Below are 23604 nucleotides of genomic sequence, written 5' to 3'. Positions count from 1 at the left end.
GCATAAATAACAGCGCGACTCCCGCATCGCGGGAACCGCTGTGGAATTGCCCCCAGTGCCGCCATCACCCACGGAAGGGAGAGGACTACGCCTCCCACATTGCCTTGCTGCCCGAGTGATCCCTGTCGCGCCCGGAGGCGCATAAATAACAGCGCGGCTCCCGCATCGCGGGAACCGCTGTGGAATTGCCGCCAGTGCCGCCATCACCCACGGAAGGGAGAGGACTACGCCTCCCACATTGCCTTGCTGCCCGAGTGATCCCTGTCGCGCCCGGAGGCGCATAAATAACAGCGCGGCTCCCGCATCGCGGGAACCGCTGTGGAATTGCCCCCAGTGCCGCCATCACCCACGGAAGGGAGAGGACTACGCCTCCCACATTGCCTTGCTGCCTGAGTGATCCCTGTCGCGCCCGGAGGCGCATAAATAACAGCGCGGCTCCCGCATCGCGGGAACCGCTGTGGAATTGCCGCCAGTGCCGCCATCACCCACGGAAGGGAGAGGACTACGCCTCCCACATTGCCTTGCTGCCCGAGTGATCCCTGTCGCGCCCGGAGGCGCATAAATAACAGCGCGGCTCCCGCATCGCGGGAACCGCTGTGGAATTGCCCCCAGTGCCGCCATCACCCACGGAAGGGAGAGGACTACGCCTCCCACATTGCCTTGCTGCCCGAGTGATCCCTGTCGCGCCCGGAGGCGCATAAATAACAGCGCGGCTCCCGCATCGCGGGAACCGCTGTGGAATTGCCGCCAGTGCCGCCATCACCCACGGAAGGGAGAGGACTACGCCTCCCACATTGCCTTGCTGCCCGAGTGATCCCTGTCGCGCCCGGAGGCGCATAAATAACAGCGTGGCTCCCGCATCGCGGGACGCGAGCGGGCGCGCGCCGTGCGAAGCCCGGGCAAAGGGCGGGCCGTCTGTGGCCGTCAGGGGCTGAAGGAGGCTGGGCTGGGCCACGTCCTTTTCCTCTGCAAGAACTGTGAGTACATATCCCGGTTTTGTACCCAGTAAACTATGTCTACCCGTTCTGGAAAGTTGTTAAGGACTGAAAGTGCAGGGGGGCCAAATGCGGCAAGCCCCATCATTGGAACCATGGACCGCTTTATTACCAGGGTGGCGGCGGTGATTGAAAAGGAGATTGCCATGTCTGAGCGGCGTCTGTCTGAGGTTTACCTCCCCTCAAGACGTTCATCCCTGGGGGTCGACGCTCAATCATTGTCCATAACGGCCAGTACCCAGGTTCAGCCCGCTACTCCGCTTAGTGTGTCTAGTACTTCCATAGACCCACCCCAGCTGGTTGGTATTGAACAAAATATAGGTAGGTTAGAAAGTTTGGCTGCTCTTTTTCCCACAGTCATCATGGAGGCCGATAGCCTTGGTAAATTGTCTACGTCACCATCCTTTAATACCCCAAGTGAAGTCATCAGTGATCTGGAGCCCTTAACATCGTCCACTTCGCCCTTGGCTCTACCAGAAGGAGAGATAGTTAGGTCCCCCAAAAACCCCCTAACTCCAATCATTAGACAGGAGATTAGGCCCTTAAGTAAGAAGGCTCGAAAACGTAAAAAGGGCTGCCCAGTTAGACAGGCCGCTCTTTACCAAAGCTTAAGAAAGCCTTTTGGAGTAGGAATGAGAACTACAAGGGGTAAAGCTACAGTGAATAAACTGGACATAGCTGGGGATGTTTTGAACCCTCCCGAGGAGTTATACTCTGGTGTAAATAGTGTGAAGCCTCTAAAGCTTCCTGACTTAGCAACGGCAGAAAATATTTTTGAGAAGGTTTATAGCCTCTTGAACCCGTTGCTAATTCAAGTTAAAGGCCTTGGGGAAAGGATAGACAAACTCGAGCAATCAACCCTTGACGGCTTTCATTCACTTAAAGCAGTAGTTAAACAATTAAGTAGAGTGACCGAAGCTAAGGACTTGGTTGCAAATGGGAACGTGCCTTTATCTCAGCGAGTCCCTAAGCACACAATATGTATTGATAAGGGAGTGTCCATTAGTTCATCAACTTCAGCTTCCACATCTCCCCCAAGTCCAAAAGCAGGACCCCAGCAAAAGGGTTCCCTAATCCACATAGAGCCCGATAAAAATAAGCTTAAGTCTTTCCAACAAAAGCAGCCACAGGAAGCTAGTGGCATAATGGAAGTTCCCAAAAAACTAGGGGTATGTACCAATTTCAACAGGTTAGCTCTTGAGAAAGCCCCTAGGCCCGTCCCCCATCCTACTATTACATCTACCTCCTCACTGGCCTCTAGTAAGCAAGTACGACGGATCCCTCCAGTAAACCTCCCACCAGACTGTCAACCCTTTGCGGCAGTCATGGTTAATGTGCCCCCCTTAAAGGACGGCCAGTTGGAAAATCATCAATCACTTAAGAATAAGTGTATCCACTGGCTAAAGGCAAATAAGCCAATCCCGCTAGGTGTGGATGGCATTATACTAAGTGTCCGTAGAGTGGACTGGGTTGGACAGGGGAAAAAAACGCAGGAGGGGGACTGTATAATTATAAATTTCCAAGATCCAAGAGTGGTACCATCGATTTGCACCCCTATTTCCAACATGGGGGCTCCGGGGGTTAAAGTGGTAGATCTTTCCTTCTTTTACCCCAGGCAAATCGCTGATTTTACCTGCGGAAGCTTAAGTCCCCCTGCCCTTGCCCTGAATCGGGACGAGGCTTCAGGGGTTACTAGGGAGAAACATTTCTGGCCAGCAGGACCTATTTGACTGGAAGTTGGGCATAGTGCAGACTCAGTGGAAGCATTATCATTTAGTAACAGAAATCCTACAAGGGGGATAGGTGACCCTATGCTCACCTTGTATGACCTTCGCTCCCCTCATGTTTCCTCGAGGAGCTCTACAGGTGGGGGCATTCCGGCGCCCTGCGACACCCCAGCTGTGGCGGACCCTGTTTTTAAGGTTTTCAGCTGGAATGTCGCAGGGATCGCAGGAAAATTGGCTCTGCCTGACTTTATTGCTCCGGTCGACGAGCACTCTCTGTGCCTCTTCCAAGAGACATGGAGTTGTGTGCCGGTCCACAGGGTGGGTTTTTCGTCCTATTTTTCCCCTGCGCAGGTTTCGTCTTCAGGGAGGGGGCGCCCAGCGGGTGGCCTCCTTATTTGGGTCGCGGCATCTCTAGATTGTAGAATTATGGAATTCCCCACAGGTTCTCCTGACATACAAAACATCACCCTAATAGACCAAAGGGGGAGAGTTGTCTTAAATGTTTATAATGTTTATGCCCGGGGAACCGTGGGGGGGAGAAAGTCTCCTGTAATATCTCTCCTCGAGACTTTGTTAAGCAATACCTTACATAAGTCTCGTATATTGGTTGCCGGTGACATGAACTGTACGTTCGAGCCCTTGGGCTCGGACGTTTCCCTCGACCAAGAAGAGGAGGATACCAGGTGGGGGATCCCGGCTCTGGAAATCCCACCGATTAGAAGGTGGTCAGAAGTGGCGCTTCAGTTATATTCCCTGAGCCTTGAATTCAATCTAAGGGCTGCCAACGGGAGGACACCCTCGGATAGGTTGGGCATCCACACGTACAATAGGCCAGGACATACCTCTAGGCTAGATTATTTTTTAGTAGACGTATGTCTGTGGCCCCATGTAATGGACATGCAGGTGGTCCCCTCGTCTGAAAGCGATCACAACCTGCTTTCTTTAAGTATGGCCCAGTGGTGGCGACACTCAAGCAAGGATACTATAAATCGGGTAGCAGCACCACCGGAGGTCTCGGAAGTCTCCCCTTGTGGTAGGCGAATTAAATGGGCCAAATTGGTTTTATCAGAGGGGAAGCTTGAAGAAATACAATCTCACCTAAACCACACGGTATTAAACCTTGGAATATCCACGGAAGGTGTGGGTAGAGTGAGCGGGCTCTTTGTTTCCCTGACAGAAGCCTTAACTAATGTCTTTACTTTACACCATAACAAATTGGGTAATAAACACTCTAAAAAACCCGCCGATGGCTGGTATACCCAATCATGTAGGGTTTATAAGGTTAAGCTATTTGAGGCGATTAAAGCTAAGTCCCGTCCTGTGATACAGGAAGCAAGGAAGGCCTATAACAAGTCCCTTAAACTAGCCAGGAGGGAGTGGGAAGACAAATATTGGGATGACCTGCTCCAGGCCAGTAAAATTAGGGACTCAAGGGCATTTTGGCATCTTATAAGTGCACGGAAAAACCCCGATGCACTTGTGAGACCCTGTAACATCCCGCCTCAAAGCTGGGTAAAGCATTTCGGGTCCCTATACCTCCCTCCAGATGGGGATTGTAATGCGGGGATGGACCTCATTCGAATTACTGAACCTCATGCCTATGATCTCTTTGCTCCGCTAGAGATTGAGGGGGTTATAGGGTGGATAGCCCCACGCAAGGCTGCGGGCCCCGACGGCCTCCCGGGGGACCTTATGAGGGCTTTTCCAGCGGAATGGGCGCGGGTTATATCAGCACTACTTAATGATATCATGATGGGAGGGGCAGTACCAGAATCCTGGAAAGGGGCGGTGGTGGTCCCGATATATAAAAAAGGGTGCAGGGAAACACCGGGGAACTACCGACCCATAAGTCTGATCGACTCCACCCAAAAGATAGCTGGAAAAGCTATCCTTGGAAGGATTCTCCATTGGGTGGAGGAGAACAAAATTCTCTCAGACTTTCAGGCAGGTTTTCGGGTTGGAATGGGGACAATAGAGCAGGTGTTTAGGTTGGTATTATTGGGGTGGAAGGTGGTGGAACTGGGCAAGGGCAGTCTCTATTTGGCCTTTATAGACCTGAAGACTGCCTTTGACCTAGTCCCCCGGGAAGACCTTTGGAGGGTACTTTATGAGCTGGGTTTACCCCCTTACATCTTGTCACTTCTCATCAGCCTTCACGCCCATACCTTTGCTCAGGTCCGTTGGGGTAAAAACGGTGAACTTACTGAGAAGATTCCAGTCTCTAGGGGCGTAAGACAGGGCTGTGTCTTGGCACCCACCCTATTTTCACTTTATGTGAATGGGGTGGTAAAACATCTTCAACAAGAACCAGCCGACGCCCCTTGTCTCGGAGGAGTCCGTATCCCCACCCTGCTTTTTGCGGACGACACGCTCCTGATTTCGAAGACCCTCAAGGTCTCCAGAAATTATTAACGCGATTTCAGGAGTTCTGTGGTGCAAGAGGATTAACAATAAATGTGGATAAAACAAAATATCTAGTCCTAAATCCTCCTAAGAAACTGGGCCGCCCACCGACACTTAACTCGATCCCCCTAGAGAAAGTTGCCGAATTCGAATACCTCGGTATTCGGATTACGGATAGGATGTCTTGGGCTAGTCATATTGATAAAATGGTCCTCAGCCACAGGAGAGTGGGAGGTGCTCTAATGAGGGAGTTCAGGGCCTCTCCAAGGAGATCACTCACCCCAGTAGTTGATATCTACAAGGCTAAAGTAGTGTCATCAGCCTTGTATGGGGCAGAATTGTGGGGCCACTGTTGCTTGAACGCCCTAGAGTCAGCGGAGAGCAAGCTATTGAAATCCCTTATCTCCGTGCCCCTGAGCACTCCATCCGTACCTGTTCGGCTGGACATGGGCTGCAAAAATATTAAAGACCAGGCCCAGCTTCGCCCCCTTTTGCTATGGACACGAATCTGGAGGGGTGAAGAACTAAAATCTTATGCTGATGCCCTGGGGGAAATAATGAGCTTGGGGGGTTGGGCTAAGGTAAAGTGGCTAAGAGATACTAAAAAGCTTTTGGAGAATATCGGTCTAGGAAGCTGTTGGTCATCACGTTCAGCCCCTCCAAAAGAAGTTGTCAAGGCGCTTTATTGGAACTGGTGTGCGGAGCGTTTAATTACTAACTCTAATCACTGCAAGTCGACTGTCGCCTTTTTGCAAATTAAAGACACTGTGGCTTTTGAACCCTACCTGGACTTGATAACTCTCCCTTTTGATCGAGCCCTTTACTTTAAATTTAGAGTTGGATGCCTCCCCCTAGGCGCACTGGTATCAAGTTGGTCACCTGTGGCCCGTATTTCTCCCAACTGTGCGTGTTGCCGAAGCAAGGCCGAGACCATTGTACATGTCTTGTTCGTTTGCCCTGATTATGCAAGACCTAGGAGTGTCTGGTTGAAACCCCTTTGCCGCAATATGGGCACACGCAGCTACCTTGAAGCCCTACGTATCCTAACTACGGACACTTCCCCCCCCTTAGTGTGTGGAATTGCGAAATTTTTAAAGTGGTCTTGGCTTATTCGTTGTAAGAGATTGTCAGTAGCTGTTTAATTCTTTTTTTAGTTAATTTATTAACGGGCAATTCATGTCCTTTTATCTTTTTATGAATTTCCTACTGGCTTCTTGTAGCTTGTGTTTTTATGTGCTTATTGTAATAATTGTATTTCTTATGTGCTTACAAGATATCTTGCATATCGAATAAAAGCTTATGACTGACTGACTAAAGAAGGTTCATGGACATGAGGAGCCTATGGGTACTATGCCTGAAATTTCCATAATCCAACCTGGCAATCTGTAGTTAACAACATGATAGAAAGTTGAACCCCCTTTGCTGCTAGGCCTTAACACCCTGTCAATTTTTGTCTACATAAGCTATCCGGGCCAATTGTGCAACCTTTTCTTACAACATCCTGAGAATTCTAAAGGTACCCAGAGACAATAAATGGGCTGTGCCTAGCGATGTTTTTTCATTGTGTACTGGGTATACTGCAATCTATTTGGTAAAATGTAAAGAGCGAAAAATAGGTATCCAGGAAACCTATGTATTTCTGAAATGGGAACAGCATATTGAGTTTAGAAGCAGTAGTAATTCCATGATTTTGTGGGTATCTATACTAGCATGTGAATTAGAGGGCATTTTGTAAAATGACTTCTTTTTTACACACTATCTTACATTTGTAAAGCAGAATTGCGCAGAAAGTCAATTGGTCAGAACATTTGTTCTACTATTCTGTATTTCCCCAAGTCTCCCTATAAAAATTGTACCTCACTTGTTTGGGTAGGCCTAGTGCCAGCGACAGGAAGCGGGCCAAAATGCAACGTGGACACAACCCATTTTTCAGTGAAAACTGACCCTTTTTTCACAATGTGCCTAGCTGTGGATTTTGCGAGCACCTGGGAAAACATAGCAAACCTATATATTTTTGAAAACTAGACACCTAGAAAAATCCAGGACTTGTGTAACTCTCAACAGGTTCTGTTGCCTAGACTCCAGTGGCGGCTCACCGAGGGAGCGCTGCGGGGCAGTGGGGCGGGGCTAGGGAGGGGCAGGGTGGGGGGTAGTAAACTCAGCATACGGAGGTACGGAGTTAAGTAAATAAATAGAACAATTTACATTGTGCGCGCTGTATCGCCGAGTTGGCGTTGCATCGCGCGCAATATAAATTGTTGTATTTATTTATTTATTTACCTAACTCCGTACCTCAGTATGCCGGAGAGCCACACACTTCCACACACCCATAATTTCCCTAAGTCTGATAAAAATGGTACCTCACTTGTGTGGGTAGGCCTAGTGCCCGCAACAGGAAACTCCCTAAAACGCAATGTGGACAGATCACATTTTTCCAGTGAAAACGTACCCTCTTTTCGTAATGTGCCTAGCTGTGAATTTTGGACCCTAGCTCAGCCGACACCTAGGGAAACCTAGTAAACCTTACATTTTTTAAACCTAGACATCCAAAGCAATCCAGGATGTGGTGACTTCTTTGACTCTTACCAGGTTCTTTTACTCAAACTCCCTTGCAAACCTCAAACTTTGTAAGAGAAAAAACTAATTTTTCTCAGATTTCTGTGACGGAAAGTTCTGGCATCTGTGGAGAGCCGCAAACTTCCACCCACCCAGCGTTCCCCTAACTCGTCCAATAAATTGCCCACAGCAGGAAACTCCCTAAAACACAATGTGGACACATTAAATGTTTCCAGTGAAAACTTACCCTTTTTTCGCAATTTGCCTAACTGAGGATTTTGGACCCTAGCTCATACGCCACATAGGGAAACCTAGCAAACCTGTACATTTTTTAAAACTAGACACCCAAGGAAATCCAGGACTTGTGTGGCTCTCACCAGGTTCTGTTACCAAGAATCCCTTGCAAACCTCAAAACAAAACACATTTTACTCACGTTTCTATGATGGAAAGTTCTGTAATCTGCAGGGAGCCACAAAATTCCACCCACCCATCATTCCCCCAAGTCTCCCGATAAAAATGGTACCTCACTTGTGTGGTTAGTCCTAGTGCCCACAACAGGAAGTGGCCCAAAATGTACTGTGGAAACCTCAAAATTATTGATCACAAAAAGACTTTGTTTTGTGAGGAAAGTCACCTGCGTTTTTGGTCCCGGGCCTGGTGGCCATCTAAGGAAACCTACCAGACCCAGATAGCTCTGAAAACTAGATACTGAGGGGAGTCCAGGGATGCATGGCTTGCATAGATCCCCCAACGTTTTCCTACCCAGAATACCCTGCAAACCTCTAATTTAGCAAACAAAATCACATTTTCCTCTAATGTCCTACCACCCAGCGTCCCCCCAGGTCTCCAGGTAAAAATGATACCTCAGTGGGGGGGTGGGCCAAGTACCCACAACATGGAACGTCCCAAAACACATTGCGAAGATATCAAAATTATCTATCACAAAGCAACCTGGTTGTGCAAAGGGGGTCGCCTGGGTTTTTGGCCCCAGGCTCAGCGGCCACCTATGGAAACCTACCAAACCCAGACAGTTCTGAAAATTAGACACCCGGGGGAGTCCAGGGAGGTGTGGCTTGCATGGATTCCCCCCAGAGTTTTCCTACCCAGAATCCACTGCAAACCTCAAATTCATCTAAAAGAATCACATTTTTCTCACATTTCTGTGTTGGATCAGAGCGCCGGTAGAAAGTTCCTACCACCCTGCGTTCTCATTGGTCTTCCAATAAAAATTATTCAGAGTCAGCCAAAAACGTATATAAAATATAGCGCTTATAGCTCGCTGTGCTATCCCCTCAATCTCTATGTTTTTTGGTCTTTCCCAGTCACAGGCACTTGGCCCACTCACACAAGGGAGGTATCATTGTACTTGGGAGGCAAAGGGGAACGCTGGGTGGTAGGAAAATCATCCTGGTGTGGTGATCCCACACAGAAATGTGAGAAAAATTCGTTTTTTTAGCTAAATTTGTGGTTTGCAGGGGATTTCGGGTAAGAAAATGTTAGGGATCCATGCAAGCCACACCTTCCTGGACTACCCTGGCTGTCTCGTTTTTAGAACTGTCTGGGTTTGGTAGCTTTTCCAAGACGGCCACTTGAGCCTGGGACCAAAAACACAGGGGACTCACTTGCAAAACCTGGGAATTTTGTGATCCATAATTCTGAATTACGTTTTGGGCCATTTCCTGTCTCCGGCACTAGGCCCAACCACACAGGTGAGGTACCATGTTTATCGGGAGACCTGAGCTAACACTGGGTGGTAGGAAATTTATGGCAGCCACAACTTTCCCACACAGAAAAGTGAGGAAAATGTGCTTCTTTCAGCTAAATATGAGGTTTGCAGGGGATGCTGGGTACGAAAACGTTGGGGGATCCCTGCAAACTACACTTCCCTGGACTCTCCCCGGTGTATAGTTTTTAGACCTGTCTGGGTTTGGTGGGTTTCCTTTGATGGCCGCTGAGCCTGGGACCAAAAGCACAGGTGACACCCTCACAAAACCAGGTAGTTTTGTGATCGATGACTTTGAAGTCTCCAAAGTACGTTTTGGGCCATTTCTTGTTGCAGGCACTCAGTCTACCCACACAAGTGAGGTACCATTTTTATCGAAAGACCTGTGGGAGTGTTCGGTGGTAGGAAGTTTGTGCCGGCCTAGTGATCCCACAACTTTCCCACACAGAAAAGTGAGGAAACTTTATTTTTGTAGCTAAATTTGAGGTTTGCAGGGGATTCTGGTTAAGAACACTTTGGGGGATCCACGCAGGCCACAACTCCATGGACTCTCCCAGGGGTCTAGTTTTCAGAACTGTCTGGGTTGGTAGGTTTTCCTAGATGGCCGCCAAGCCCGGGAACAAAAATGCGGGTGACTCCCTTGCGAAACCAGGTAGGTCTACACAGAACGTTTTGAGCTATTTCCTGTTGTGGATGATGGAGCATGTAAAACAAAATGTTGTATACCTCCTCTATTTTGCATGAAAATACTGACTATATAACCTACTGATTATAATTTTACTAACGAAGTGCAGTGTGAAACTAAACCAACCATTTGCATACACCAATTACACGTGGGAAATTGCTATTTGCATGGCAAAATAACTCTAATAACTAAAATATGTACGCATATTAATAGTAGTACATGTGGTAATAGGCTATCGCATGATTTACGTTGCTTATGTGATGTTTGCGTTCCTGTTTGGATCCTAAAGGTATTATCGCTTTAGATGTTGCTATATGCTAGGAAAATACTAAGACATAAAGGGATTAGTGAGGGTTTAACATTAGAATCATCTTTTCTTTGTATTAATTGTTCTTTTGTGTTTGTTTCGCTTAAGTTGACATTTGGGCCTACCTAAAAATGGCGTCCGAAATCGAGTTCAGAAGTGGCCACTGTCTCGTGAGCGCATGGCCTACTGCGCAGACTCGGATGGCTCCGTGAACTTCCTGACGACCTCAGTTCACCGTGTTCCTGGTCAAGAATAGGATCTTGGTGGACTGCCAAACTTCAGTCAGTAAAAACTGGTCCAAATGAACAATTGGAACATGCAAGCAAACCTTAAACATTGTTGCATAAGGGCAACATGAACTACGGAAATGAACCAGCAAAATCGATGAGAACCTCATAGAATAAAAATCGGATGTTTTCCAATCAGCCAATCACAGCCTTTCGTCGCCTAAAAATGTTTCAGGTTATCCCGAAATTTATTACAAAAAGAGTAGTAGAATAGGGAGGGGTCTGGCATTCGGTGGTTTCGATGACTGCACACCCTCTTTGACCCCACAGGCGATGACAGATGCTTACCCGATTTCTGGTCTTTGGCGATCTTTGGGACTGTAACGTGCTGAGCAAAGAACTTTTGGATTTTGAGCTTTGGCCTGCTTTATTTGGACAATTAACGGCATCATTTGGTTATGCAGAGCCAAATGAATTAGAGAAAAATCCAAATAGCAAGAATAGGTAAATATAAATGTCCTGCGATCTGTATTGATTGACTAAATTTCTAAACTTTGATTAATCATAAATGTTGAAATTAATTGCAAACAATATTAAGATAAATATTTGATTAACAGAAATTACGAGTTTGTGGTTTTTCGATGAAGAAAATAAAGGATTCTGAGTCTTAAAATGTGTTTTAGCTGGTTCTAAATCACCATCAGCCAATCCAACTAATTGGTCCGTCGACCAAGTGGGTGGAGTGCCTTGATGTTTAGGATTAGGAATCTATAGGTGGTGAATGCTAATGTATATTTGTAAAATAACTTTGCTTCCCTATAGGTAATAAGGTACCCAAAATCATCATCCCCCCTGTGTGCAGACTCGTGAGTGGAGACGTGTGAGTGTTGGTGTTATGGGCCCCACCAATGACTGCATGTGTGAATGAGCTAGTGTGACGTCGGGTCTGCGACGAAGGGAGGATAGCTGTATATATATATTTGTTTTCTTCTTTTTCCCTTTTTCTCCGGTCTCGCGCTTGATCATGGACACTATACCTACCCACACAAGTCAGGTGCTATTTTTATTGGGAGACCTTGGGGAATGCTAAATTTGAGGTTTGCAGGGGATTCTGGGTAAGGAAATGTTGGGGATCCACACAAACCATACCTTCTTGGACTCCCCTGGATGTCTAGTTTTCAGAACTGTCTAGGTTTGGTAGGTTTCCCTAGATGGCGAGTCCCATAAGGTATACATAGAGTCCATACATTTTTAACCAGATCCTGAAAAAGAATCGGGAGTCATCACAGATGCCCTATCGGTCAGAGTTAGTAAAGCATATAGATGACTTGCTCGTGGCGTGAAAAAACACAAGAAGCTTGTAAACAAGATACCATCGCTCTGTTAAATCACCTGGCGGAGATTGGGCATAAAGTGTCCCCAGGGAACCTGCAGTGCTGTCAGAAAGAAGTTCAATATCTGGGACACATAATTGAAAAAGGAACTAGAAAGCTGTCACCAGAAAGAGTGAAGCCATCATTCAAATGAATCCACATCTAACACAGAAGGAAATCAGGATATTTCTAGGAATGATTGGCTATTGTAGACAGTGGATACCAACTTTTTCCTTTTCACTAGGAATGCTGGAATAGAGCAAAGAGTTTTTTCTTGTTTGCATTGAGAGGAAGGGCTATGCTCGTTCAGTGATGACACAAAACATGGAAATGCTCGGAAACCTAAGCCATATTTTTCCACAATCCTGTACCCTGTCAACGCAGGTCTGCCCGGCTGTCTTAAAGCCGTTGCTGCAGTGAGTGCTAATCTGGAAAAGAGTGAGAGCATAGTGATAGAATATCCAGTAACCATAGTGGTTTCTCACTAGTGGAGCTTCTATTGATAAGAACAAAAGCACAGCACATGACCCATAACAGGTTAACAAAATATGAACATAGGAATATATCCACCGAAAATATCGTTATTAGGTGATGTCAGATACTGAATCCTGCTACGTTGATATTAATAAATGATGATGTTTGTGATAAAGTTGACCATGATTGCCTAGATGTCACAGATTTATGCACAAAGCCTAGACCTGATATAAAAGATTAACCCTTGATTGAGCCAGATCATGTACTTTTTTTAGGTGGTTCATGTCTAAGAAATAATGAAGGTACCCTAAGAGCAGCTTATGCTGTATGTACAATAAATGAAGTTGTTGAAGCTTCATGACTTCAAGGGTTTGCCTCAGCAGAAGTTGCAGAGTTGATTTCCCTTACTAGATCATGTTTAACTGCTCAAATGAGAGTCACCATATTTACAGATAGTCAGTATGGCTTGGGCGTTGTCCATGATGTTGGGCAATTATGGTCAAAAATAAGTTTTATGACCTCTTTAGGTACCCCAATTAGGAACGGGGTGCAGGTTAGGGATTTACTACATGCTCTCCAGTTGTCAGTTGAAATTGCAGTTGTTAAATGTGCAGCCCACCAAGTGGTAATGGCTACATAACAATGGGAAATAGGTATCCCGATTCCATGGCACTGTATTGTGCCTTGTTGGCCTGCACATTTAATAGAACTTTCACATGTGAGTCTGAAGAAGACACTAACTTTTCAATGCTGATGAGAGTGTCAGATACATTTGACAAACTGAAAAGAGTACAAGAAGACATCTCATAGGTAGAACAGCAGAGTTGGATTAGAGCAGGTTGTTAAAAAAAAGCAAACGATATTTGGATATTAGCTGATGAGAGGCCAGTGTTACCTGATAGGGATGCAATGATCAGATTATTTCACCAGTGTTTGGGCATTTATCCAAGAAGCGGGATGTTAGCAGAAGAAGTTTGTAACAGATGTGTGACATGTCATCAAATGAATGCAGGAAAAAGGACTACGTTACACTGAGTCACATAGGGAGATCAGGTGGTCCCTTCAACAGGATGCAGATGGAAATTATTGAAATGTCTGTTTGTAATGGGCTGAGAAATATCCTAGTCATAGTATGTGCCTTCTCGAGATGGGTGGAAGCTTACCCAACCAGAAGAAATGACAGTCTCACAGTGGTAAAACTGCTATTGCAAGAATTGATACACAGGTATGGCATGCCAGTCTCTTTGTTGTCAGAAAGGAAACCCATTTTAATAATGAAGATCTGAAGATGATTTGCACAGCATTACAAATTGAGCAAGATTGCATTGCAGTTATAGACCTGAAGCTTCTGGCATTGTTGAGCAGATGAATGGGACCATCAAGTTTCAGTTAGCAAATGATTGTGCCTCAACTTCACCGAGGGGCATATTTACCAGCCCCTATACCACAGGAACGTCACTTTTAATGAAGTTCCTATGGTGATAGGGGCTTCATCGTAATTTACAAAGCTGCGTTATGCCACTAAATGTGGTTTAACGCTGCCTTGTAAATAAGGTACCCTTTTACACTATACTTAGCGTGAAAGGGGTGGGCAATGGGTGTTGTGGTGGGCGTTCCACCGCAACACCCATTAATTTTGACACGGCCCCCTATGAACAAGAGTGGCATGAAAAGGAGGCAGCGCCAAACTTAAGACCAGGAAAAACTGGGTCTCATCACGGTGAAAGGAGGAGAAATGCTTAATTTCTCCTCGTTTTTGCCACCAGTATGTGTGCTGCATTGTGCAGTACGCATAGAAATAACAAAACGCCATGAATGATTGTTTAGGTGCAGGAACGTTCCTTCCTGCACATAAAACAGAATTAAATAAATGCAGATTTGCAACTCCTATGTGTGCTAAGCCGCTTAATTTAGCACCAGCACTAGGAAAAACGCAGGGATGTGCTGTATCTTTGTAAATACAGCTCATCCCTGCATTTTGTAATGGCGGAGCTCCGCCATTCCTTTGTACATATGCCCCTAAAGTAGCCAGTTGCTTTGCCATTGGTGCTGATGAATATTCAAAGTATTCCTGATAAAAAAGACTGGTCTTTCACCCCATGAAGAGTTAATGGGATGAGCAATGAGATTACCTGCTGTACCTGCAAATGCATTGTTGAAAATCACAGATGATATGATAATCGACTACTGTTAAGGATTGGTTGATGTGGTGCATTCTGTTTACCAGGTTGCAGCTGCCACTAAAGATCCACACTAAGAACAGTGGCACGACCTCAATCCTGGTGATTGGGTTGTGATCAAGAAGCACATTCAGAAGAATTCTTTGGAGCCAAGGTGGAAAGGACGCCTTCTATGTCGTTTTGGTGCCCAATACTGCTGTGAAGTGTGAAGGAGTTCCAAACTGTGTGCACATGTCCAATACCAAAAAGGTAAGAAACCCCGAAGAAGAAATTGTGCACTTTTATCCTGAACCAAGAGCATTGGTGACTGCACCACCACAAGCTGAGATACCGTGTGAAGCAGTGGTACTGGAATTCCACCAGCAGCAATGAGATGAAAGGGGTGAAGAACTGCAACAAATCACATCAATACAAGTACCTGCTGTTGCACCAAGTGGCACTGAGGTCTCTAATGAAGTAGAGCAGAGACTAATCCTCAATGTGAAACTGTGACTGGAACAACAATACAGCAAGAAGATCCAGGTTAAGGCACAAGATCTGTACAAAGAAGAGACACCCTTAAAGTTGAATGACCACAAAGTCATGATCAAAGAAGACTGAAACAGAGTTTGTCAATTGATTGAATACCAGTCAAAGTACAGGAATAGAGAAAACACAGGGTAATGAGAGGAGAAGGGTGAGGCACCGTACATCCCTTCACGGTCAAGAAATCAACACAAAATAGATACGGTAGCTACTAAGGGCCCCATTATGATAGCAGTCGGATCGCCACTGCCCGGCCGGCGGTGGCGATCCGCCCGCCATCACTACCACATTTACCCCCCACCATATTACCATGGCGGGGGTACCGTGGCGGATGGCGGGTGGCGCTGCTTTTTCACCGGTCGGCAATCATCTCGATTGCCGACTGGGCAGAACTCGGGCACAAAATGGTGGCGGTGTCTGGGAGGCACCGCCATCCATATTATGATGCCTGGCGGTACAGGCCTTTACATGGTGGCGATGCCACCATGGAAAGGTAGGCGGGAATTGTTGTGGGGGCCCATTGCGGGCCCCCAGGGGTGGAGGGCTGCACTTGGGGGGGTACCTATGGTACACCCTTCATTGCCATACACAAGCTGGCAGGCACCGGGCGTTGCCTGTCGCGTTGTGCATGGCAATGCACAACATGCCTCTTTGGCTTTGCGGCGGGTGCTGCTTACAGCACCGCCCACTGCAATGTCAAAGATGCGGGATGCCACTGCCAGGGTGGCGGTGGCATCCTAATTGGTGGTGCAGGACCGCCCACCATCCTAATGGGGCCCTAATTTGGGAAAGTGTGTAGTGTAATTTGCACTGCAAGTTAATCCCGAATAAACGTCTTCAGATTATCCTGAGAAGAAAAAACTCAACCTAGGCTTGTTAGCCAGGAAACCATCCTTAACGGAAGAGGAACCTAGGACCTAGTGTGCGGCAGAAGAGTTGGGTTAACATTTTTAGAGGAACACGAAGTAGGGTTAAGGATTGTCTAATCTTGCTGGCTGAAAACTAATCATTTAAAGAACTTTTGAAAAAAAAAGAAAAAAACTTTGCATCTTGTGCTTTATCTTCATACCTTTCCTCTAATTCTAAAGAGAACATGTGCTGCCTCAGAAATAAGTGTAAATATATTGGTATTCAGACAGAATATCGAGTTGGAAATGTCGACTTACACAAATATCGAGTTGGAAATATCGTGACACAGAAATATCGACAGCAAGAATATCGTGGTCAAGAATATCCAATTCAAGGTGTGAAATATTGTTTAAAAAAATATAGAAGTCATTAATATCATTTGCATTAAATATAGTTGTTTAAAATATCGATTTTTAATCTGTGTTATGTATTTTAGTTTATATTTTAAATGTATGTGATGTATGTTTTATGTTTTTTAATATATGTGTTGAATGTTTAGTAATTATCAATTTTATTTTAAGTACATATTGCATTTTTTAGGGTAGTGGGTTTATAGGGGAATAGGGTGGGAAGTAATTTAATTGTAATAAATTAATGATTATTTTTTATTTATTATTTATTAGAGATTTTATCATGTTAAATGTGGGAAGTAATTTATCTGTAAATGATTATTAATTGGTTGTTAATTAAAATTAATTAATAAATTGGTAATTAATTATGGTAATTGTGTAATTTGCTTTAGGTGCCGGTTATGTGGTTTATATGGGTAAAGGGTGGGAAGTAATTTTTCAGTAATCAATAATTAGTAGTTAATTTATATTAATTAATTGATTGAAAATTATTTATGGAAATTATGTGATTCATTTTAGGTGCTTGTTGCGCGGTCTATATGGGTAAAGGGTGGGAAGTAATTTATGTTTAATTAACTAATAATTAGTTGTTAATATATATTAATTAATTAATTGAAAATTAAATATGGAAATTATATCATTAATTTTAGGTGTGGGTTGTTGGGTTTATAAGGGGGTAAGGGTGGAAGTAATTTATGTTTAGTTAATTAATAATTAGTTGATCATTAATATTAATAATCAATTGACATTTAATTAGGATATTTGTTTATTTTTTTGTGTGTGGGATTTACTGTTATAGGGGTAAAGTGTGTGGAGTACATTAATTTAACTTAATTATAATCATATAAAATACTTTTATTTTTTAATTGAAAATAAGTTTCAATTGTGTAATTAATTCTTTTACACTTTAATTTTAGCTGTGGGTTGTGGGAGTTATAGAGGTAAAGTGTGGGAAGTCAATAAACTTTTATGAGTTTTAATGTTTTTATTATTAATATTTCTTTAATTGGTAATTAATTATGTTAATTAAGGAAGTACATGTTTTTTCATTCAGATGTGAATTGTGTGGTTTTATAAGGTAGGAAATATGTATATAATAAATGTATGTAATAATTAACATTTTTGTTTTTAAATAATTTCTGAATAAAAATATTTATTTGTTTTGAAACTGTTTTCTATTTTATTTAATATAATTTTTGTAGGTATTTGTAATATGTATTTAACACTAAAATATGTTTTTTAAGATGTTGAATATTAAATATATTTTAATTTTAATTTTTTAAATATTTGTATATATATATATTTATTTTTTTAAAATATATTTTTGTTGTTAATATTTTGTTTTTTTAAATTTTGAACTGACTGGAGGGGGAATAGTAATTTTTACCCCTCCGCTATCCAACACTTTCCCTACTGTTGCACTCACTGGAGTAGGAATACTCATTTTTACCCCTCCGCTATCCAACACTTTCCCAGAATAGAAATTTTTACCCCTCCGCTATCCAACACTTTCCCTACTGTTGCACTCACTGGAATTGGAATACTTATTTTTACCCCTCCGCTATCCAAGACTTTCCCCAATATTACACTCACTGGAGTGGGAATAGTAATTGTTACCCCTCCACTATCCAACACTTGCCCTACTGTTACACTCACTGGAGTGGGAATTGTACGTTTTACCCCTGCTATCCAACACTTTCCCTACTGTTGCCCTCACCGCAGTGGCAATAGTAAGTTTTACCTCTCCGCTATCCAACACTTTCCCTACTGCTGCATTCATTGGAGTGGGAACAGTAATTTTTACCCCTTCGCAATCCAACACTTTCCCTACTGATGCATTGACAGGAGTGGGAATAGTATGTTTTACCTCTCCTCTATTCAACAGTTTCCCTACTGTTGCACTCATTGCTATCCAAACCTTTCCCCACTGGTACACTCACGAAAGTGAGAAAAATAAATGTTACCTCTCTGCTTTCAAACACTTTGGGGCCGATTCCGATCCGGGTCGGAAAGCACTCTGACTGAGTCGGATCCGGAGTGTTTTCCGACCGAGTCGGACCCCTACAGTCCAACCGAGCGAGTACAATGCGCACGTATGCTGTCGGACTCAGTTCGGTCGGACTCCCATAGAAGTCAATGGGAGCCAGTTGTATGACGCATACATGTGCTCCCATTGACTGAATGGGTACGTCTCGAACAAGTGCACCCCCTACAGTGGGTACGCGTCGATGCCATCCGTGCCATACATGCATGTGTGGGGGAGACCCATCGGTCTCGCCCTGTGTGCGAGTCTTATGGCTGCGGGTGTCGGGGGGTCCGACGCAGAACCCCGAAGTCCGACTCCGGGAGCTTTTGCGAGCCAGACACTCCGGCTCGCACAGGCTGTCCGACGCGTGCATCGTACTGGCTCGGTCATGAATCGCATCCATTGCATGCCACAGTTAGCTTACGACTTGAATTTCATGTAGCTCGCATCGTACTGGCTCGCTCATACAGCTGTACGAGTCGGGCGGAAAACACGCGTACGGCTCGTAGTTTTTCCGGCCGGATCGCGTTCGGTGCCCTTCCGCCACGGATCGGAATCGGCCCCTTTCTGTACTGTTGCACTGACAGGAGTGGCGAATTTAAGTTTAAAGATTTTTAAATAGTTTAATATTTAAATTTATAATACAATTGGTTGTTTTTAAGATATATATCTATCTATATATGTCTATATATAATAGCTCCACAGTCCCATAGGCAGTCAAACCTAAGGTGAGTTCTTAGTTTATTTCTTGAACGTGTGCAAAAAACAAACATGTTTCGGCTGTCGTCTTCTTCAGTGTCATCGGGCGCACCAGAAACGACCATCTTTTATCGTTTATAGATTCATTAACATGAAAGAAGGACATTAGAATCAACATGCTATATACAATATAACATGGTGTAACTTTCAATGGATGTGACTATTGCAGCAATATTTTCAACAGTTCAAATACCCGTGTGTCTGCTATTACACTCACGTTCTTTTGTGTCCAATGTGCAACAGTATATAACACAAAATTCAAAATGCTAAATTAATCGCAATACAGGTACTGTTCGTATATAATAATATCACGCACTTGATGGGCCATGTACACATTTATTGTGATATGATGTAGAACGATAACATATTAACCCAATAATTGGGGTCCACTAGATTCCGCCCTGGATGGGCTAGTATTGCCTGCCACCAATAGACTAGTGCAACCGAATTGTTACTACCAACAAAAGTGGATTACTATTATGTCCTAAATAATCACGCAGAAGAATGGAAAGTGGGAGATAAATTACAAAAGTCATTGGTTAAGAAATAAAAACCAAGATTCAAGTGGAAGAGAGGAACAAAAAGAGTGAAAGAAAAAGAGAGAGAGGAGAGAGAAGAGGAGAGGTCAGGAGAGAAAAGTCTATGCATGTAATCCTTACCATCACAGTTAATCAAGACAGGTGAACGTTTACTCCCCCAGATGGACTGCCAGTTCTTCACTGCTGTTCATGTCCTGTGGGGCAGCAAGAAACACTAACATAACACTTAGGAAAGACAGACATAATGATGTTTGAAAATCGTTTAGAAGAAAGAAGAAGATGAATTTAGAAAGAGAATGGTACCCCAAAAACTAGGATCAGACAATCGACACAAAGGGAAAGTTTGTTTTTACAGAAGAAGGACACCAAAACGAAACAGACATGTGGGGATTGGTAGTTGTGAACATACATTTGAATTGATGGGAGGGACATGGGCATATTTTGCAAGGAGAAGAATTTGCAAGCTTATTTTGTTTGTGGACAGAATACCTATTTTCTGCTGATTGGGAGGGTATTTGTTATTTAGGAGTGCTCTTTCCTAAAATGTACCATGTGACGAGTATGGATACATAAAAAATTTCTCCAGCACACAAAAACACTTGTAGAACAGATAAAGAAGCTCAACTAGTAGGAGACATTTTTGGAGCAATCATTCCACCTGTTGAAATCATGGTAAATGAAAATAAGATTTTAAAACTGCCAAATGTTGTTGACAAGTGGGCAACAAGCACTTCTGGAGTGTTGCTAGTAGTGGACACGGAGCTGATTGCTATACGTTCGATGGTTTTGCAAGATCACTCAGATCACTCAGCGTTAGACATTTAATCGCTGAAAAAGGAGGAGTCTGCATGATGCTTAAATTATCCCCTTGCTGCTCCTATGTACCTGATGAGAGTAAGAAATTAAAGGAATTCACAAAGAACAGTTCAGATTTAAAACCTGAATTAGAAGAGGTGGAAACACCTAGGGACATATTTACAAGCCCTTCTCGCCACCGGAGCGTCACCTTTTTTGACACTCCGGTGGCATATCGCCATTTCACATATAAGGTGGTGCTAAGCCAGTGGCTTAGCTTCAACTTGTAAATATGCCCCTTTCCGCCACAGTCCTACGCGGCAAAGGGGCATGCAATGGGTGTTGCAGAGGGTGTGCACCACAACACCCATTGCTTTTTGACACTGACTCCGATTTGCAAGGCAGCGCCAATGGCTAACACTAGGGAATACCTTGTCTTAGTATGACGATACAAGGAGAAATTATAAATTTTTCCTAGTATTATGCTCTTTCTGCATTCTGCAGCACACATGGAAAGAGCAAATCACCTTTAATGTTTGTTTATGTGCAGGAAGGTGCCCCTTCCGGCACATAAACAATCGCCCCTGCAGCGCGGACACCGTAGCAACATGGTGGCAGGGTGACTGCATTGGAGCTAGGCAGCTTTTTTTGTGCCTGCTATAGGGGTAGCACAGGGGTGTGCTGTATTCTTGTGAATACAGCACATTCCTGTGTTTTAAAAATGCCGGAGCGCGACATTGCCAAATTTGGCATAACACCGCGCTCTGACTTTTTTCAGTAAATATACCCCTTATGGCCCGATTCCGATTTCGGACGGAATAGCTCCGAACGATGGTCAGAGCCCTTCTGCCCGCATCGGAACATTTCGGCCAGATTCCTTTCCGGCCGAGCCATTCCGATGGGCTTGGTCGGAACAGAATTTGACTCGGATTTTCGAATGGCTTACAAAGGGCTATGAGAGCCCGTCCACCGTCCGGAAATCCTTCAGTACTCCCCTAGCCGCCTCTTTACGACCGAGGGAGTAAAATGGCTGTTTTTTACTGCCTTTTCGTGCCGGTGTTTGGGCACGAAGAGGCAGTCGGAAACTGTCTCTGGGGGCCCGAATGGCTGTTGATCACTGCACCTGGTGGCAGGCACCTTGAGGTGCCGGCCACAGGGTGCAGGGATGAACTGCACCCCTCCATTTCACAATGCGGGCATGCATTCCGCTTGGAATGCATGCTCCCATTGTGAAACATACGAGTGCGACTGAACTGGGTTTGGTCACAGGGCCGTAACTGACGACAGTAGGTCGTTCGGTCATGGTTCCTGACCGATGTCGGACCGACTCAGGTCCGTCCAACATCGGAGTCGGACCCTGAGTGTTTTAGAAAATTTGGGGAAAGGAGTTCACACAATTGGAAATTGGATTGCAACTGCAGGAGGAGATATTTTAAAGGCTATACGTATACCAGTGGTAGCAGTAGGGCTATGCTTGATTTGCTTATTTGCAAAGGATTTGAAAAGATTATGACATTGAATCACACAATGAATGATAACTATTGAAAGTAATTGAATTTTTAAAAAGAAATAGAAAGGATTCAACTGATGAGAAAAGCTTTGAACAGAATTCACATGTGAAAGCAAAGATATTTCAATGGTTTATAAACCATCAGATGGGGGGAACTGATAAAGTCTAAAACTGGAATGAGAAATAAAATGACTACAGTATGCTAAATGTGCTGAATACAGGGTAAACGTAATGCTAAACTGACAAGCATATGAAATGTGCTACTTCATGGTAGAGAATCATGTTTATTCATGTAGGCCACAGAAGAGTCCTGACGTAACTTTAGCTATATAAAAAAAAGCATGAAATTGTTGAAATGTGCCATATGTGATTTAGAACGTTGACCTTAGAATGATGCTTAGAGATGCTGTCATAACTGCAGAAGTTTTCTCATTTAACAAAGTATATTAAATGTCATGAACTTCCTACTTTTTCCATTAAGTTTTTGAATAGAAAAAGCTTATGCATTTAAACAATAATGAAAAGAAAACTTCATTACCTAACCGTGTTTTGTCTTTCAGTGAGTTCATTCCTCTTACAGTGAAACAAGTAGAGATATAAAGGTCTATGGATGTGAGAATGCTATGGGCACTATGCCTGATGTTTCCAGAATATAATCTTGCAAGAGTGTCTGTAGTTAACAACATGATATAAAGTTTAATCTGCATGTATTTCTGTGGGAACGGAGGAGCTGAACCTGCTTACGGGAGAACCCTGTCTTCGTCGACAATGTTTACGATAGGTTTGTAGATAGGCTTTACTTGACTTTTATATTAGTGCGTGTACTTAGATGGAGGTAACTCTTTTGCTTGGTGGATTGCCCCAGACCCCTGATGGTGGTAGCCACTGCTACTGCTGTTTCCCCCCTTACCTGACTTTACTTGGATTTGACAGTTTCCCACTACAACTGTATGCTGATCTGAGATTCAACTGAGTTTTATTAAATACTCTTTATGGGTAATTTAACTATTTTACTTGATATTGAAAGATTTATGCTCCTTGATTGCAGTCTTTTCCATTTGATTTTGAACTCTTTATGGGTTCTTAATAATCAAAAACCCTAATACTGATTTATAGAATAGGGAACTTATTCCTTTATGGGAAACGTTCAAATACTTTGAATTTTGATTATGACTTATTCTAACCGTGATTTCTTTTTGATGAGATTTCTGTAAACTTAATTGATTGATAGACTAACTGAATAAAGATAAAAAATAAATAAAGATCTTTACTAATCTCAACGGGAATATACAGTTTTAAAATGACAATACAACTCTCCTGATTGACTAATCTTAAACTGCTATTTAAAAAATATCTATCTTGCTCCTTGACTCCTAATACACAAATCAAAAGTAAATCACAGGAGGAGAAAGACTTAGAGTGGGAAGGTGAGCTCACTTCTGACTTAAATGACTATTTGAATTTATATTGGAGCCTATTACTGCGCTGTCAGGTTTATTTTGCACCAAAAAAGTAGGGCTTAATGATGGGTTATGCTCCT

General features: G+C 43.8%; 1 protein-coding gene across 1 annotated transcript in view; it reads right to left on the bottom strand.

Annotated features, from left to right (window-relative positions):
• Positions 1-23604, bottom strand: part of LOC146855365 (oxytocin receptor B-like) — a 150312-nt gene that overhangs the window by 75277 nt on the left and 51431 nt on the right. The window contains exon 2 of the transcript XR_014980820.1: positions 19880-19953. The gene's annotated coding sequence lies outside the window, so the exon portion shown is untranslated. The remainder of the gene's footprint in view (positions 1-19879; positions 19954-23604) is intronic.

This window comes from Triturus cristatus, chromosome 4_1 (assembly GCF_964204655.1).
Source record: "Triturus cristatus chromosome 4_1, aTriCri1.1, whole genome shotgun sequence".
Lineage (NCBI taxonomy): Eukaryota > Metazoa > Chordata > Amphibia > Caudata > Salamandridae > Triturus > Triturus cristatus.
This window is presented reverse-complemented; position numbering and strand designations above follow the sequence as displayed.